This window comes from Cryptomeria japonica, chromosome 5 (assembly GCF_030272615.1).
Source record: "Cryptomeria japonica chromosome 5, Sugi_1.0, whole genome shotgun sequence".
Taxonomy (NCBI): Eukaryota; Viridiplantae; Streptophyta; class Pinopsida; order Cupressales; family Cupressaceae; genus Cryptomeria; species Cryptomeria japonica.
In genome coordinates this window covers 290,365,096-290,382,469 of record NC_081409.1, presented here as the reverse complement: position 1 = coordinate 290,382,469, position 17,374 = coordinate 290,365,096, and positions in this window count along the sequence as shown.

The window sequence follows — 17,374 nt, the reverse complement described above, 5'->3', positions numbered from 1 at the left end:
ACCTTCCCAATACCGATTCCTCACTTGCACAATTGAAGCTCCTATGCACAGTTGTAGAAGACCAAGTACAAGGCCTGGAAAAGGTTGTAGAAGCAAATGCCAAGAAGGAACATCAAAAGGCTCTGGACATTGCCTTGGTGAAAAAGTTAACAGAGCTCCGGTCTAATCTCTAGAATGAACAAAAGGACATTAGAGATGCAATGAATGAGGGCAATCTACTACTCAGCAAGATTTTCCAACCTCATTTATTTTGTGATGATTCGCTCACTCAGAAGGACAAACTGCAATCTGATATGCAGTCATTTATTAGCACCTTCAAGATGCCATATGATTGCTTTTCCACATATGGTCAAACTGTTCACCGGCTTCAACTGTAGTCTGCAAGACTAGAGGCAGAGATAAGCAACCAGACATGCAATTTGCAGAAACTTCAACTGGTCCTACTGCCAAGATTGCAAATTCTCCAGAAATGCTATCTAAATCTTGATGCCCTAACGGTCACTCAAGAGATGAGCACGATAGATGCCATGGAAGAAAAGGTCTCCCAGATGCAGACAAAGAAAGAGGTGGCTACGTCCCTACTTAACTCATGGTCCTTATCCATGAAGCAATTTTCGCAGGACTTTAAATCAGTTTTTGACAAGTTTTACTCTTTACTATCATAAACACTTATTCTTTTAATACTAATGAAACAGGGGTTAGTCTGTAATATTTTTTTGTCATTGTTGGGAAAGGAGGAGAAGTATAAATTTTGAATGTTTTGATGTATACTTTCATGTTATTTCTATTAAGGAGTAGTATACATTGTATTTTCTGCAAAAGGGACAATGTATATGCTTAGGGGGAGTAATTTTGATTATGGCATATTTTTGTTGTAAAACACTTAGATGTCAAAATTTTCCTAAGTGTTTCCATCAATGCCAAAGGGGGAGATTGTTGGCATTTTTGATGATTGATGCTGTGATTGTCATTGATGGACACATACTTGATTTGAGATCACTTTTTGTATGTATGAGTTAAAGCTCAACCGTTATTTGTTCTAACCGGTATGGTGTATTATAGTCTTTAGACTATCGGTGTTTTGCAGAAAGTGTTTACCGATATGAAGCCCTATGAAGACCCCAAGCGGTTCGACGATCTCAAGCAGTATGAAGGAATGAAGCGACATAACTCATATTTCCCAGTCATCATTTTCTCAAGCCGACAACCAGTATTTTGCTTAAATTGGTATTCTATATGAACCGGTAATACTCTGTGATGAGTTACCAATCAGCATTTTGTGATGAGTTACCATCCACCGATTGTTTAGTGGTGCCGGCACTTTGGCGATGCTTTTTGTGTCATGTTACGAAATATGTCTAGATGCATTGAACCTAGGAAATTGTATTGTAATCCTATTGGACCGACATGAAATCAGAATCCTTGATAAGGACATCATGTCTAGGGTTTTAGGTTGTTGCTAGGGTTTAAGGTGGTTGAAGAGTTTTTGTAAGTTCAAACATAGAAGAGAAGTTCAGGTCTGTGAGATAAATTAGAGTGTGAATGTGTTGAAGACAAAAGTAATGCTGGAATGCATTAGGAACAAGCTATCAAGGATCTAACCAAGCAATCTATGTTATTTGCTAGATCACTCACTTATTGATTACTCACATCTTCGACAAGTCTAAAGCCCTTAACCAGGTAGGCCCAAAAGCCTTTTGTAAATCCTTTAACAAGGTGGTTCACATCTGTGGATCTAAAATCCTTTAGCAAGGCAGTCTTTAAGCAGACTTATCTCCTAATAGAGATTGAGATTCCTAACAGGATCTGTTCTGGTAAAGAACATTGTATGACCCTAACCGGTTTGGTTCCTATTCTATAGATATTTACATGCGATTTTCATCTCACCGTGGTTTTTCCCATTTGGGTTTCCACATCAAAATCTTGTGTGTTATGGTGTTTGTGCTTCTGTGGGTGAATGCATTATTTGCTATTTGGTTTGCATGTGTGCTAACCGGTTTGTTTGCTAAATTGTTTTACCGATTTACTAGTAGTCTAGTAAAGTGTTTAAGTACAATAATTTTTGGCATACTAATTCACCCCCCCCTTAGTATTCATCACTTCTTTGATTTTGACTAACATCCCTTTCCAAGAAGAGATGGGTGTTTTACCCATTTTCTTTCTCTCATCCTACACAAATTTCCACCATGTGAGAGTAGCTCCTCTCATCCTAGACTTGGCCACTTTAACTCTTTGGGCTTCAGTTATGCCTTCACACTCAAAATGGTTCTCCATTCCCTCTATCCATTCTAGAACCACTTATGCTTCCATCTTACCAGTAAACATTGGCAATCCTTCTAGTGATTTACCACTTAAGGAGTTTAGTGCCTTTAGGAAAGGTTCTTGTTCTAAGACAGGATCACGTTCAGGTACTTAGTCTATCTCTAACACCTCTTTACCCTTCCCTTCTGCTCCTTCAACCTTTAAAAACACTTCATCTGCCTTGGTTTCAATCTCACCAAGCTTACTTTCCAATTCAATCAACTTTTCCTTTAGGAGTCTATTCTCTTCCTCTTGATCATCCACTTTCTTTACCAACTCTGTATTGGTCACCATGGTGTTGTCTTCTATAGATTCCACTGAGGACATCTACTCACCTAGCCCAAATCTTATAGGCTCTGATACCAATTTGATGGGGTTTACCTAGCTTGCTCACACTTCACCTAGTTGGTGTTGCTCAACTCCACCAACCACTCTAGGTCTAGCTTTCCTCCAAGACTTCCAATTCCTTCTCAGTATCCTCTAGGAATTTCTCTTTTCCAATCTCTACGAGTTTGCAACAAGTGTTTGACCAGGAACCCTACCATTTCAAAGTGTTTCCCATATGCTCAATCTTGCTAATTTTACAACTTGTCAATTTCACCCCCATACTGTTGTGAGTCATTGCAAAGGTGTGGAGGTGGAATTTATCATGAAGTGAATTCAATTTGGCCCATTTGTGAGTTTTCTTTAACTATCTTCCTTACCAATTTCACCAATTTGCCTAGAAATAGGGCTACAAGGAATGAGCCCCTATTAGGCCTCCAAAATCCGATTTTCAAGGGCTTTGAAGGAATCGGTCCAAAAGACCTTACAACAAGTTTTTTTTTTCTTCAAACACTCACCCAACCCTAACAGATTTTTTTGTTTTTAGTCTTCCAACTCGTCGTACAATGCCCTAACCCAAAAATGAGGGTTTGGTGGGGTTTCTAGGCCTTTAACTGGCAACGATTGATCAGTTTAGTGAAATGGGAACCTAAAGGTCTTTTCAAGGCTTCTCCTTATAGTGGAAACTTTTTCTAGACCTCATGAACCTCTCCAAATGATCTAGATAAGGTTTTGTGTTCACCTATGCACTATGCACTCAATTTTCACCCTATCTTCTCTAGCCGGGTTGCTCCTAGACTCATCTAGAACAAGGTGGTAACCATGTTAATATCCACTTCCAAAAATCCTCCTTGCATATTTACACTTTAAAATGGGTTTCCTTCCATGTCCCAACAGGGCGTGATGGTAGTGCGGAGGGATTTTATGGGGCAACCATTTTACATGAAATTGCTATTTACAAGCCAAAACTGGCTGATTGGAAACAAAACAAAGAAAGTACTAACACACACTAACTAAAAATCATGAAATGAATCAAATGACACTGGAACACACCTAAGAAATACAATCTAAAACTAGATCAATGGATTCAATCCATTTGTATTCACATTTTAAGCAAAATAAGCCACAAAACAGTGATAACAGTCTGAAAATGAGTAGTTTCAGATTGCCTATCATACAAAATCAAACTTACAACCTTGGTAACCATGAAAGAGGAGGTTTAAATAGTCTTCCCCACATTTTGAGGCATTCTAGGGCATTGTGCTATCCCTAACTCCACCGCTAAGCTCCTTTAGGACAAAAGTTGTCATGACAACTTTCAAAAGTTGTCATGACAACTTTTACAACTTTCCACATTTTGCTTTGCCAACCTAAACTACCTATTACAAGTAACTACTCAAGACTTTTAAAGAATTCCTAAGACCATTCTAAACCTCTCTAATTCTCACACCAAGTTATGCCACATTTGACGATCAAGAAGACCATTTCAACTACTCAAACTACTACCTATTCACAAAGTGCAAACCTAGGAAGAAAACCAACTTAGCTAGGCCTACACTTGACTCAAATCAAACATCACACACACACCTTGGACCCTCCTGGAGTCCTTATTAGGAAACTAACTTTGCTAAGGTAATTACAAGCCAAAATTGTGGAAGGACTATGAGCGTAAGTCCTAGGTGCTCCTGCACCAGGGGGGTGAATCAGTAAACTGAAAAACTGATACAAACTCCCAAACTCAAAATAAACTTATCAACAAATAACTCTTGTCAATATAATATCTCAAATATTACCAACATCAACTAATGTCAACACCAACACCAATTGGTTTGACTGTTATTACAACTTAACAGTAAACAACTTCAATCTTGTAAACATCAAAATGCTTAATCAAATGTCAACATATTCATCTTTCAATGCTTCCAGTATCATACCTTATCAGAATAGTTAAGTAGTTAATCAAATCAACAAATAAGATCATAACCACAAAAGCATCCACCACTTGACACAAATATTTATACATGGAAACCCCAAATAGGTAAAAACCATGGTGAGATGAGACTCACAAGGATAGCTATTTGAACTCTTTTGAAGTTCGCCCTGTTAGGAGCCAAGCCAATTAAAGATTTTAGAATAAGTCCTATTAAGAACTAATTCTAGTTAGGAATCACCTGGTTAGAGGATTTTACAAATATGCCTTGATGAAAAGCACAATACCCTGTTAGGAGTAACCTCGCTGGAGGATTTGAGAATCCAAACTAATGGACCACCTTGTAAGAGGATTTAGAAAGTAACCAAGATTGTTAGAGATTACCTAGTTAGGGGATTTCAATTTCTGTTGTAATTGTTAGAAAACAACAAGTTTTCTTGATCCGACTGAATAGCACTACATCTGCTTGATCATATCCTTCTTAAGCTTCAATCTACCTTTACTCAAACTGCAGATCCATCCATCGGTTTGGCAACCACACACTCAATTGGTTTCTCCAATCTTGCCAACTTTTCCAACACTTAACAAAACAATATCATCGACCTTAAATACAAAATCAACTAGGTCGGTAACACAACAAAAACCTAATTCTCATCATCGAGATTACAAACAAGTCGGTACAATCTTGAATGTTAGAAATCATAACAATCTCTTCACATTCTTCAAGAAAATTCCAACCACTCCATGATCACCGCTTCATTGGACTTTGTAACTCGTCACGCGCTATGCATTTGATGCAATCCACTTTGCTCCTTTCCAAAATAACAAAAAAATGCGCCACAACAATCTGAACTTATACCATACAATGATCACATGTGTCTCCATCATTACCGTTCAACATTAGATCCTAAACCAACAGACTTGATCAATGAGGGTTTATCAAAAACAAATGGTAGGGGTTTATCGGTTACATAACATAGAAAGGTTTGACCCTTACACTGGTTCAACTTACAAACTACCATATACCGGTTTACAACATCTTCCACAAACTTTATCATACTGATTACAAGATAATAGCAATAAAAACAATAACATCAGCAATATCATGAATACAGTTCACTGGTTTAATTTACATCAATGACAATATATCATTAATGAAATCTATATGCAAAATGCCAACAAGCAATACCAGTGACTAGACTACACCAAGACGAAGGATGTAATCTATATGAGTATGACATTAAGCAAAATGGATGCAAGATTATGCTAGATGGATGAATAGTAAGTTATATGAATTCAAGCAATCATAATTGAACTAAATATGCAAAAAGCTAAACTAAGATGCAATAATCTCAAAAACAAAATATCTTCAATGACTCTAGAGAAAAAACTACATAATAACAATAAATCTCCAAGGTGTTTTGAATGAGGGATGAAGGCTGAATTTATAGAGAATCAAAAGAGAGACCAACGGTCAAGATCCATTAGCAATGAGTGGTTGAGATTCCTCAAGAAAAAGCACAATTTAGGATAATTGAAATAAATGAGAGACTGGATTGAGTTAACCTTGGATTAGATTCCAATTATAGCTTGATTGAAATGCATTTAGATTATAAGTTAGAGTTTGCAATGGAGATAAAATTCAATTAGTTCCATGCACTTGAGATAAAAATAGGTGATTCCATGCACTTTCTTTAATTTATACAAGAAAAAAGTCTTTTCAGTGCAACTAAACTTCTTTTCTCAAAAGCTTTGAGTTCCAATTTTGGAGAATGATTAATTAATCAATTTAATTGCTTTTCTGATTTCAAGTTATCTCAATTTAGAATAAGAAATAATATCTCAAGTTTGATTTCTCTTCAATTCAACTCTTTCATTCTATTTTCAATTTAACTCTTGCTTTGCATATTGATTCCTCTTTTGTAATAAATTAATTCTTTTTTTATGATTAATGGCAAATTTATTAATTAATTAAATATGCTAGGATATTTAATAAATTAAATAGGATAATTGATCAAAATGGTATTTTTTAAAAGATTTAATTAATATAGAATAATTCACTTGCCATGTAACATTTAATGATTGAAGGATTAATTAATTAAGTGCTCAAGGTTGATTTAATTGCCTTTGGTTAGGACCTTGGTGATTTTGTCAAGATTAGGGGCCCATGGTTTAGATAACCATTTTTAGGGTATTACAACAATCACATATGTTGTATGAAATGGCTTGAACATGAAAAAAGCCTAATCACACGCGCATGCTTGCATATGAATGTTGTAATTTCCTCCACAATGATTGAATGAAGAAAATGTAGCCTTAAAGATCTCTATAAATTCTTGATGATGAACACTTCAATGCTTGAATTCTTGATTTCTTGAAGAAATTATACTAGTTATGAATTTAAGTTGATCAAATATCTTTATATATGAGGACCTAGGTCAATTTATTGATTAGGTTTACCTCCAATGGTCACATAGAGCCACCAAATTCATTTTCCACCAAAGAGATAGGTTTTATCCTCCTCTTAAAAATTAGGCCTTGTCCTTAATCAAGGACCTTAAATTTTCCCAAAGGATGACATAGCCCTAGAGGATCATTTGGTAGGTATATGTGGCATAAATGTTGGATTTAAGGCACTGAATGGACCCATATAGGAGATGAAAGGGAGACGCGCTAAAGTAGGGGCACAAACATAAGGTTTAAATTGGCTTGATGATAATTACGATGTTATAGAAATCATGGCTACCCCCATTTAACATCTTCTAGTTTCTCTCCATAAAAGAGTGAATTATTATATTTGATGATGTCCAAGGTGTAGACACCTAAAACTGGCACAACTAATTAAATGGATTTTATTCATTTAATCATCATTAAATCACCTATTAATTAAATTAAGATTTAATTAATATACCCTTCTTCTATCTAAACCATTTAATTAAATAACCCCCCCCTCTAGCCATTTTAATTACATTCACAATTAATTAAAAATATCAACTTATTCCCTTTCCCATTTTAATTAAATCTACATTTAAGTCCAAGAGGTTGAGCTTAGTTGGTTAAAGCATTGAGTTCTCAATGTGGAGACCCAAGTTCAACTCCCATGAGGGACACCTTTGTGTAGAATTCTAATTTGTGACTCTTGGTCTTCCATTGTTGTTTAAAAGTGGATTTCTAAGTTGTGACCCTTGGTCTTCCAATTGTTGTTTCTAGTTTGGTGCTCAAAAGGAGCTAGTATTTGTAATAAGTTTGCTCGAAAGGAGTTGGTATTTGTAATAAGTTTGTAACGTGGATGCTTGAATGAGAAAAAAGGAGCTTTGTGATTCTATGATACTTAATACAAAAAAAATAATCTACATTTAAGTAAAATCTTTGTTGCATCTAAATAAATCAAAATTTATTTGTAAATCACCCCACTTGCAAAATCCTGCAAATGTAAGTTGTATCCTCTTTTGGTTAAATTAAATATTTTTAATTTAATAAAATTCCTATTTTCTCTCACCCACTTGTTAAATCCTATATTTTCCACTTGCCCTCCTAATTTCTTCTAGAATCGCTCTAATCCTCCATTAATTAGCCTAATTCTCCTCATCATGTCCAATCCCTAAATTTGGGGAGTCACTTCCCCAAATTTGGAGAAAGTCTTCAAAATGAATTTAAGACCTTCTCCTTTCAACAAGGTAACTTGTTGAATACCCCTAAATTTGTAAGGCTCTTACAAATTTGTCCCCTAGATCACTAGTGGTTTTCTTCTTGGGAGAAATTAACCCCTAAAGTCTTCAAAGAACATTTAAGGCTCTTACAATCCCACACCCCTAACCCATGATTCTTGTCCACTTGACCAACTTTTATCCTTGCACAAGAGTTTACCTCTTGGACAATAGCCTTCTTCCTTGGATAAAAGCATTATCCAATGATGTCACCCTTGAAGCCTTCCCTAATGCTCAATTAGCATCTCTCACCCCCTCTCAAGGTGACATTTGTCAACTTGGGATTGGATTGAATCCCTCACATGAATTGATAACTTTCAATCCTAGCCCTTGTTATAAATAGAGAAATGGATCCATTTCTCTATTTCCTTTATAAATAGAGCCCATTTATCCAATCTAAGGATCCATCCACTTCTATTGCATCCAATATATAGTCTAATTGTGTTGTGTAGGTTATCAAGGATCTCAATCCCCATCACAAAGCATTTAGGCCATCTTAATTGCATTATAGATTAGTTTTTACAAGTTTAGAATATCTTGATAGCTTAATTCATATCATTTTCATAGCATTCTCATATCTCATCCTCATATTAGCCTAATTAGTTCACTTAATCTTTCAATTTGGAACCCATTTCATATCTTCATCTTGCATCTTCATCCATCATCTCATCTTAGCTAGGATCTTAGTTGTATGCATTTTGATCCTAGAATCATCATTCATAACTTATTCTCTAGGTTGTCATATTGAGAATCAAGTGCTCTTCCAAGTGAGGGAAACCTTGAATCTTAGAGATCTTTAGAGATAGAGGAGCATGGGACGGGCTTAGCAATCTTGAGATTTCTTGGAGCAACAATTAGATTAGTTTGAATTTTTTATTTCTTGATTTCACTAATGTAATGTCTCACTTGTGTGTTTAATTTGTGTTTTCTTGAATGTGCAGGTATCCTCCCACATTTCAGTTGCACATTAATTGGCGCCCACCATGGGGATCGATCCCTAAAATCCAAATTTTTTAACAATTTTTTCACAGGTTCACACAAGTTCGTATGAGAGTTCCTATTTTGTCATACGCGAACCTACCATTTGTCATATGGTCCTGTAAAGAAACTTGTATGGGTTTGTGGTGAAAACAGAGAGCTATTTTCTATTTCATTATGTCTTATGTCTCTTTTGTAAGCTCGTACGAGCTAATATTTGAACTCGCACAAGCTAACCGTTTTCTCGTACGAGTAAACTATTTTGTTGTATGGGAGTATTAGAATTAGCATACAAGTAGGTGAGAAAATTCGTACGATTTTATTCTTTAACAGAGGAGATTTGTAACCAAGATTTGAAATTAGGCTTGGAGAAGCCCCCCATATGATATTTTATTTTTTTAACTTGTGTTTTCTTGCAGGTCTAACAATTTGATGCAAGATTGAAGAAGTTAAAGTAGGATTTGAATTTAATTTTTCTAAATTTTTCAAAGTTGGCTAAAATTAACTCATTTTCTTTTCATAGCTAAAAAGAATCTCATTAAGTTTCAATTGGTGAAATAATCTCACTTTTCAATTTGGGGGTTTAAAAAGAATCAAATTTACAAGGTTAAAAAGAACAACAACTTCACATTTTCCTTCTTCCAAGTTAGGTTCACACTTCAAATTTTGGGGTTATAAAAAGAACAACAATAATCTTTTAGTTTCGTTAAAAGGTTAAAATTCACAATCAATACTTGTTTGCAATAATAAAAAGAACAATCCACATTTCGTTTTGCAAAGCGATTTCCATCTCAAAGCAACGTGCATTATTTTAAGTTGACAAGGATTTCATTTTCTAGATAAAAATAAATAAATTCCTTTGTGGGACTAAAAAGAACACCATGCTTGTTGGAGAAACATCTCCTAAAAGATCTTAGCCAATAATTGATTTGGAAGGATAAAAAGAATATTGTTTTACTTGTTTCAAAAGTGGTATGTATATGCTCTCCCCTTAATTGGGTGACCAAAAAACCAAACCACTCTTTTATGTTTTCGTTTACTTCAAGCAATTAAATCCTTTAGAAGGCCTACCCTCCCGAGTTGCCCTTAGTGCACCATTAAGGCTGGTGAGAGGGAAATGACTTTATCACCAAGTACTCCAATCCACTATAATCAAATGTGGAGATTGATGAAAGTACCCTCCAACGATTTTGCTCAGTGATTAGCCTTCCCCCTGTATCTTTAAGATACGTAAAGCCTTTGTTATAAATGTTGGGAAGCCTCCCAAGGGAGTTTATCATTGAATGCCAAATGGAAGCCTAATTACCAAACATAGAAATAGATACTTTGAGCCGAGTCAGTTGCCAAACATTGGCAATATCATAGTGCAAGGGTGGGGAAGAATCTGCCCCCAAGATTAATCACCATATATCTCCCAAGATAACTACCCAACTGTGAAGTAATTCACTTTGGGTTAATTTATAGAAAACTTAGGCAAAAAAATGGGCGCCCTTTAGGGGATGACAAGGCTATTTGAGCTGATGGAGTATCGAGACTAGCAGACTACGATATTGTCAATGACCTTTGAATAAAGAGTCTTTTAGATGTGTCTTTTGTTGTAAATCAAACCAGTGCAAACATCCAGGATTTGAAAAAATCCTAACAAAAACATACACTCAGTGTTTAGCATAAGGATAATCATTGTTTTCATGTGTGTGATGTCTTCTTGTCATAAGCATTAAAACATCTTGCAAATAAACCAATAAAACAATAAATTCAAAACAAAGAGCAAAGAGAAACCTTAGAGAGAATCTGAGAATTTCCATCTCGAACTGAGAACCTTTAGAAAGAGGTATCAAATCATCAACTATCTTGAGATAATATTTCATCCAACAAGTCTTGTCAAAACAATACCTAGTTAGGTGCTCACGTTGTCAAATTAAGTTTCTAGATTGTGAAACTTGAGTCATATCATTTTACACACTTTGTCGTAGAGGTGAATCAAACTAAAACTCTACTTGACAAGTAAACTTGAGTATCCAAAACAAAGTATCCATATCCAACATCAACATCAACATTTGATCAGTTTGTAGGGCCACTCCCCACATTTTGAGAAGAAGTCTTCATCAAAAGACTAAGTTGAAGAAGAGACAACCTAGTTCTAAGTCACTTATCAAAAGGAGTAAATTTCTCTTTATCAACCATCCACTCTTTACATCACATTGTGCATTCTTGCATCATATACAGTTGTATATCCAAGGAAAAACCAACGAATTTGACAAAGAACCTTTGAGAACTAGGGCTTACATTTAGAAAGAAGCATTCAGCTAGCACCTTAATAGTGGAGGAAGGATTAACCCTGCTTTGTTTCCAAAGTTTCTTATCACTTATAACGAGGCTCAACATGAGCCACCAACTCCACCAATAACCCCAATAGAAGAAGAAGAATTCACTACGGTAGAGATATATTAATGCCCGCTATCACTCGATCTCAGAAAAACAAAAATAAGGAATCACAACCAAAATCAAGTATGAGTCATAGAATGTCCAATCCTTTTGATGAATATGGAAATATGGGAGAAACAGAGATCACTGACGAACTTCTCCAAGAATGCCAAGAGAATGTGGCTTTCCAAAAACTTGTAGAAAAACTTATAGAAGTAGATAAGGAAAAATATCCAGTCATGATAACTAGTAAAGGAGTCAATATTCTTGAGGACTTTAACACAGAAAACTTAAGGAATATAGATGAGATAATTTCAAGAACAAGAGTGAGAAACTATGCTTATCAGAACAACAGAGAGAAGAAGAGGCACATGATCAATAAAACATATGCAACAAAGATTGCACCCATGAATAAGACAACACTCACGAACAAGATCATGCTTGCAATGGGGATAATCTTAATGAATGAGGGGAAGCTCCCCATCAAAGGACCAATGTTCCCCTAGCTGCTCTTACACAACAACTCCAAACACTTCAAAGACAAATGCAGGACATGCAACAAGGGACTATAGTACGATATTCATTAGACGACATTTGTCCTTATCCTTTTGATAGGAGATTGAACATGGTACCTTTTCCCCCAAATTTAGATATACCAAAGTATGACAAATACGATGGTAAGAGTTATCCCCGTGATCACATTCAGGAATTTTGTACCCTGAGCTTAGAGTTTGTTCACAACAACACATAATTAATGAGATTATTCCCAATAAGTTTGGGAGGGAAGACAATAGAGTGGTTGTCAAAAATCACACCTCATATCAGATCATTTGATGAGTTGGTGAATAAATTCATAACACAATACTCCTATAACATCCAACATGCAATCACCATGTTGGATGTGTGTAACATGAAACAAAAGAAGAATGAAACATTCATAGTGTTTCGACAATGATGGAGGTACATGGTCTCAAGATATCCACGAGATGTGCATAAAAAGGAAAAGATGAAAATCTTCATAAACAATCTAAATAGTGAGATGAGTTATCAACTCAAACTACAATGTATACCATCTTTTGCAAAATTAATAGAAAATGGTATCCAATTAGAGGAAGCTTCCATCAAGAAAGGAACATTGAATTTCTTTAAGGAAAGTGTTAATTCATCAAATAATAACCCCTTTTAACAATCAAAACAATAACAACAATTCAAACAAGTCCAGATTATGGACAAGGAACAAAAATATTGTTAATGATGGGGAAATCGATGCCAACAATGTAAAGTCTAAACAACTAGTTTTGACTTTATCAGGCAACCTACCATCCAATAATAATCAAAATAGTGCTAATCGAGGCACTGACACTTATAAATGAAATACAAACCAAGGAGCTTCAACATCAAACAACAACAAGAATTACCAAGGCAACAACAACAACAACCAAGGGAACTACACAAACCAAAGAGGCAACACTAATACTTTCCCCTATCAAAGAATATACATTCCATTAGGACAAACCTTAGAATCAACATTTTGAGAGCTATTGGTAAATAAGATCATCACATTACTAGCCACAAGCAACTTTGAACCCCAAGTAAAACTACCATGGTAGAATGACTCACATTATTGTGATTATCATTGAAACAAGGGGCATAATACAAATGATTGGATGAGGTTGAAGAACATAATTCAAGACATGATACAGAAGGGCGACTTAACGGTCAATGGTCATAAAACCACTCTTCCCAATTACGACAAGGGAGGAACATCAATGTCCAACAATACAAAAAGAGCTCGTATTAATCACATATACGAGAAACACCATCAATCATATATCATAATGTGAGTTACTCAAACTTTCACCAAAACACAAGGATATCTTGGAACAAGCTCTTATGAAAACAACCGTTCTAAATAATCTAGATATTTAGGATTCCAAGTCATGGTGTCCCATATGACGGTGCGACACAACATATCTTGTTTTGAACATGATGATGTCTCTTTGAACCATCCACATAACACCCCACTGCACATTGAGGTCTTAGTTTATAAACATTGGGTAAAAAGAGTATTAATAGATGGAGGAGTGGGTCTCAATATCTGTACTCTAAAACTTATCCGTGCACTATGGTTTTTTGAGCAGGCTATTGATCCCAAAAAAGAAAATCACTATCAAAGCTTATGATGATGAAGAGAGATCATCTGAAGGAACTGTAATACTACCCATTTAGGTAGGTCCTATACAAAGAGACACCATGTGTCAAGTCTTGGACATAGACTTGACATACAATATATTATTGGGTCGTCCATGGATCCATAAAATACAAGTGATGCCTTCCACATACCATCAATGTATCAAGTTCCCCTGTAATGGACAGGAAATTTCAATATCTGCAGATAATAACCATTTTCAATATTGCAATGCTATGGGGGCATCTCAAGATAGCCTAGTTCCACACAACAAGGAGGCCCAAGATTCCTCAGCATCCAACCATCAAGAAGAACTCAAGTCCCTATCCATGAACTTCAAGAAAAAGATAAAAATAAAGGACCAAGGCATAGGGGAGTACTCTTTTGATCCCTTGTGTCTATCTAAATTGCCAACTTCATCAAGGTCTTATGGAAAACCTTCCACATCAAGGCATTAGGAAACACAACCCCTCACAAGATTTGATGGTAAATTTATCTAAATGGACACACTGACTAAGGAATCTGAAGATAAAGACATCCTTAGTTGGCTATACAAAGATGAAGAAGAAATCAGAGCCGCTACCATAGAAGTGGTTGTACCAACTGAATAGTATGGCAATGGGTTCTGGATCATGCAATGAATGGGATACAAAGGAAAGGGACCTATTGGCAAGCATTAATAAGGCATCACATAACCCATACAACCCCATTCACAATTTACAAAAGACAAAATAGGACTTGGGTATGGCTAACATATTCCACCTATGCAGAAGAAAAACACCATCAAAAACCTCAGTGGAAGGAAAAGAAAAAATATAATGAAGACTCATGTAAAGAATCATTGCATCAAGTAGCAGAAAAGACAAGGAAGGAGAAAAGGCATCAAGAAGATGAGAAATGACAAGAAGAACTCACTATCCAAAGGGAGGAATCTTCTTATAAGAAATACATCATGTACAAGAACCTAATCAAACCAAGGTTGAGCCACAACCTACAGAAATTGATATCACTGTGTATGAACAAATTCAAAGAGTACAAGAAAGCACTGATCCCGAATCTGAACAATCTACTAAACATGTGTCAATTATCAGTGATATTTTCTCACCATACAATATACCTGTCAGATTCAACGAGATAACCTGGGACAGTGATTTTAAAACACCGATTCCAATGAATATGAGTGGGATAGTTGTTCTGATGGTACTGAAGATATTGAGGTGGATACAATCCACACATACACACCCCTTTCTTAGGAGGGACAAGGTTGAAGATCTCGATCATTTGAATTCGGACCACAAGATATCTACGAGGCTAGTGAGAACAAGAAACGACAATACAAACAAGGCAATATCGAGGAAAGTACCATCGAACACCTCAAGAATATTATAGACCTCATTGATATTCCAAACAACTATGACGATGTCTCCATCATGATACTTACAACAACTGATCTTAACCCACCAAATGACTCCCTACCACTCATATATCCCAATCGCATATGCTAGGAAGAACCTAAACACCATGATATACCAATATTCCCAAACGATGAATCAATTGTCCAATACATGTGCTCAGTCAGACCAAAAACATGCTCCACCAATGAACAACATAACGATATCTATAATCAGGAGAGTTCCAAGAAATAAAAGATGGATAATGGTCAAAACCATTTAATGGCAGTATTAGATCACAAAAAAATAAAAATAAAGGACATATCCAAAGCTGAAAACCTTTTTGAGGCACCTAAAGATGGGAGACTTGACACTCTTCTTGAAAATTACTAGGAAAGGTCACCAATATTGATTGAGTGAACTCAATCAATAAATATCGACATTGAAACAATAGTCAAAACCATACATCTGACTGAATCACTCACAAAAAAGAACAACCAAATTTTATCAGATTCTTCAAGGAGAAGTAAATCAATTTTGCTTGGTCTTATGCTAACATGTCAGGGGTAGATCCGAATCTAATAAGGCATCACTTATCCATTGTTCCTAGAGCTAAACATGTCAAACAAAAATTAAGGAAGATGAATCCACATGTGGCATTATTGGTCAAAGAAGAACTAAAGAAATTATTAGATGCCAGATTCATTCGACCTATAGACTATGTTGAATGGATCTCAAATATTGTACTAGTTTCTAAACCTAACAAAAGCATAAGGATCTGCACAAACCTCAGAGACCTAAACAAGGCATGTCCGAAGGACGAATTTTCATTACCAAGCATTGACAACTATTATTGATCTAACAGCAAGGCATACAATGCTATCTCTCATGGATGGTTTTTCAGGTTATAACCAAATCAAAATAGCCCCAGGGGATCAAAATAAAATTACATTCACCTATCCATGGGAAATATATTATTGGAACGTCATGCCTTTTGGTTTGAAAAATGCTGGTGCAACTTATGAAAGAGCCATGAAAACATTATGCATACTTTCATGGAGGATTATGTACATGATTTTCTAGCTAAATCATTCACCAGAGCAGATCACGTAGGCATCCTAGATAAAATCATCCAATGATTGGAGCAATTCAAGGTTAGATTAAACCCTAAGAAGTGTGTCTTTGGGGTTACATCCGACAAACTATTGGGCTACATTGTATCAGAAAAGGGAATCGAGGTAGATCCATCAAAGGTTCAGGCTATCATGGAAATGCCACCTCCTAAAAACATTAGCCAGTTACGATCTTTACAAGGCAAGCTACAATCCATCAGATGATTCATCACTCAATTAGTAGTTAAATGTCTTCCATTCATTCATCTACTTCATAAGAATATACCTTTCATATGGGAAGACAAATGTGTAGAGCCATTCCACCAACTCAAACAATATCTAATGAATCCACTAGTTTTGGTACCACCAATAGCGGGCAAGCCACCCATTCTCTATATATCAACAACAAAAGTATCATTGGGGGCATTGCTATCACAAGAAGATCCAACAGGCAAAGAAAGGGCTATCTATTACTCAACAAGAACTTTAACAGATATGAACTCAATTATACATTCATCGAAAAGGTTTTCTTAGCAGTGGTGTTTGCCTCTCAAAAGTTCCACCCCTATATGTTAGCCCACACAATCAAGCTGGTAGCAAAAACCAATCCTCTCAAGTATCTACTCAGTTGGAAAGCTCTCACAGGAATATTAGCTAACTGGGTCATGATTCCAAGTGAGTTTGATATTCAGTACATAGAACGACGAGCTATCAAAGGATAAGCAATTGCAGATCAACTGGCAGAAGCACCACTACCAGACCAACGACCACTATAGGTGGAATTTCAAGACATGGATGTACTCACTATCACCCCCAAGCAATGGAGCCTATACTTTGATCGATCCTATACACAACATGGATTAGGTGTTGGAATCCTCTTCGTCACTCCAGAGGGGCACATTGTTCCAAGATCTTACAAACTAATATTTTCATGCACCAACAATGTTGCTAAATATGAAGCCCTGGTAACCGGAATCAAAGTAGCTGTAGAATGGAGAGTCACAGAATTGAAATTTTAT